The following is a 2940-nucleotide window of genomic DNA, read 5'->3' as shown; positions in this document are numbered from 1 at the left end:
TTCCTGTCTGCCAACCAGTTCTCTATCCATGTCAATCCATTTCAAACATGCATTTTAACGCCAATGAAAACTCTGGTTGGTTTTCCATTTCCCGGCATGCTGAAGATTGGCACAAAAAAGCTGGAGTCACTCAACGGGTCAGACAGCATCTCTGGAGAAAAGGTTGTGACCCTTCTTCAGACTCCTATTTTTTGTGTCTACCTTCGGTTTAAACCAGCATCTGCAGTTGCTTCCTACATGTGGTGTTGCTGAGGTCAAACATAACATTTTAAGCATTACCTTAAATGATTACCTGACATAACGCATACTGAAAGTTGTCCATGTGTTCTGTAAAGTGAAGGCACAATTTGAACTCTACATCCAAAAAAATTCAATTCATTTATGAACATTTTTATACCATTAAGGTAATTTGTTTCATTAATTGTAATCAATGTGAGGTTTGCTGTACGAAAAATCTCGACTCCTCAAATACATTCCCATCACAAGTATGCCTATGATGTATTGGAAGAAACTGGAATTAAACCAGATCTGATAGCCTATTTCTGCTCCGATTGTTTTGTGCTCTTGTTTGAAAGGGGTAGCATCCATTTGTGGTCCAAGCCTGGATCTCAAGCTGGATAAGAGGATATTTTTCTGCCACATACATTGTAGTTTTTTTTGATGAAGTCCCAGGAGAGAAAATAAACCCTGCAGTTTGTTGGAAATACAGGGAATTGCAGATGCTGGTTTACAATAAAAACAGCGAGTAACTCAGCGGGTCAGGCAGCATTTCTGGAGAACATGGATACGTGACGTTTCGGGTCATGACCCTCTTCATACTGCAGTTGCTTGTTGCAGAAAAGTATTCAGACTGATTGCATCATGGACTGTTGCAGCAAATACAATACACAAGAACACAAGAGGTTGCGGTGGTTGGTGGACTCAGCCCCGGTACATAATGGGCTAAGCCCCCCCTCACCATCAAAAGCATTTACAGGGTTTGTTTCCTCAAGTATCTATCTGAGCCCCACCATCTGGGCCATGTCCTCTGTTCATGGCTACCATCGGCCAGGAGGTACAGAAGCTTACAGGCCCTACCCTCACAGTGTCAGGAATAGCTACTTTCCTACAACCATCAAGTTCTTGAACTGACCTGAACAACCTGAATCTGACCTTGGCAATAGAATACTATGCACCGCATCTTGCACTACCACGGTCGTGTTTCTAATTGTGTTTTGTTCTAGTGTCTTGTTTTTGCCACGTCTTTTTCTTTTCTCTGTCACAGAGTCATAGAGTGATACAATCTATGGTATCCCAACAGAGTGGGCCCAACTTGCCCTCACCAGCCAACATGTCCCAGCTACACAAGTCCCACCTGCCTGCATTTGGTCCATCTCCCTCTAAACCTGTCCTGACTAACTGTTTCTTAAACATTGGGATAGTCTCAGCCTCAACTGCTTCCTTTTGCAGATTGTTCCATACACCCCCCCAACCTTTGTGTGAAAAAGTTACCCCGCAGATTCCTATTAAATCTTTTCCCCTTCACATTGTACCTATGTCCTCTGGTCCTCGATTCCCCCACTCTGGGCACTCTGTCTTGTATAGTTAATGTATAATTTATGTTTTATGTGTTTTCTGAGCCTGAATGCCTATGAAGCTGTTGTAAACAAGATTTTCATTGTCCCTGTACCTCACTGTACTTGTGCATATGGGAATAAATTCAACTTGATCTGACTTAGGGAATGGTGTGGCATCTGGGGAAGAATGGAGAAGACCAGATCAGTGGTTGTGGGGGGAGCAGGGTAGTTGTACTGGAAATCTGCTGATTGTCAAGATACAGGGGCAGATTCAGTTGTCGAATTGGGGTCAGCAGAGTAGAAAGCTGTTGTGCATTCGGGTTGATCAGTGGAGTGGGTGTGGAGTAGGCAAGTCAAGTTAAGTGTTGTAATGGAGGAGGATTGGGGCTCTTATGGTAGGAATGAGTCGGTCTTTCAATTGACTTTCACTTAAAAGACAACTTCATTGGTGATCAAATGGAAGAAGGGACTTGCCATAACTGGGCAGTTAATATTGATTAACAAGCGGTGTTTTGCAATATCTGAAAAGCTGATGCTTATCGAGTCTAAAGCCAGATTTTGGTAGAAAATGCTTTTATTTAAATATTTGTTCAATTTAGTTCTCTGCATGGCTTAATTATCCTGTGGCAAAAAACAAGGTCCCATTTTATACTAACACACGTTAAACTGCTGCATTTTTTCTACTATGTTATGTCTTCCTCACTCCAAATGCAACTATTATATAAGGTAATAAAACTGCACCTATTCGATGTTTTTAATCAGGGGTAATACTCAACAATCATTTTTCCCAGTCATCATTATGCACACAGCCATCGATTTCTAATTTGCATCAATGCATTGTCTAAGATCACCACTGTAAATTGATTTAATTTGTAAACTGCACCAGACAAGGAGGGGCAGTGGACTCAGAGAAGGCAGGATAGAAAGAAGAAGGTGAGCTGAAAATTATGTAACTAATCAGAATAAAACCAATGAATTAAATGCAAACATGGAAGAATCGACATATATGCTACCCATTACTGACATGAGCACTGATGAATAAAGCTTTGACTGACATTAGTCTTCACTGAGATTGACTCAATTTTAAACCTGTTGTTTCCGATCATGGCTTGTATGCCATTATGGAGCAAACTTAAGATGGAGGTGAATGCCCGTGTAATTCTGTTGAATTTGGAAAGACATTTCATTTGATGAAGACAAAGTCTTTAGTGAGGTTGAAAATGATCCTGTATGCTGGCTGGTGCTGTTCAGTTATTAGTTCCAATACAGTCCAGACCCTTTTTTGCTTTTGCATGACACTGTATTTGAGATGACCTCAGGTTGATAGTAAATCCAATGTAAGGCAATTAATATTAATGAAATAAAATGAAAACCAGAAGCACAA

This window comes from Rhinoraja longicauda, chromosome 1, assembly GCF_053455715.1.
Source record: "Rhinoraja longicauda isolate Sanriku21f chromosome 1, sRhiLon1.1, whole genome shotgun sequence".
NCBI lineage: Eukaryota > Metazoa > Chordata > Chondrichthyes > Rajiformes > Arhynchobatidae > Rhinoraja > Rhinoraja longicauda.
The sequence above is the reverse complement of the archived record's forward strand: the minus strand, read 5'-3'. Positions refer to the sequence as shown.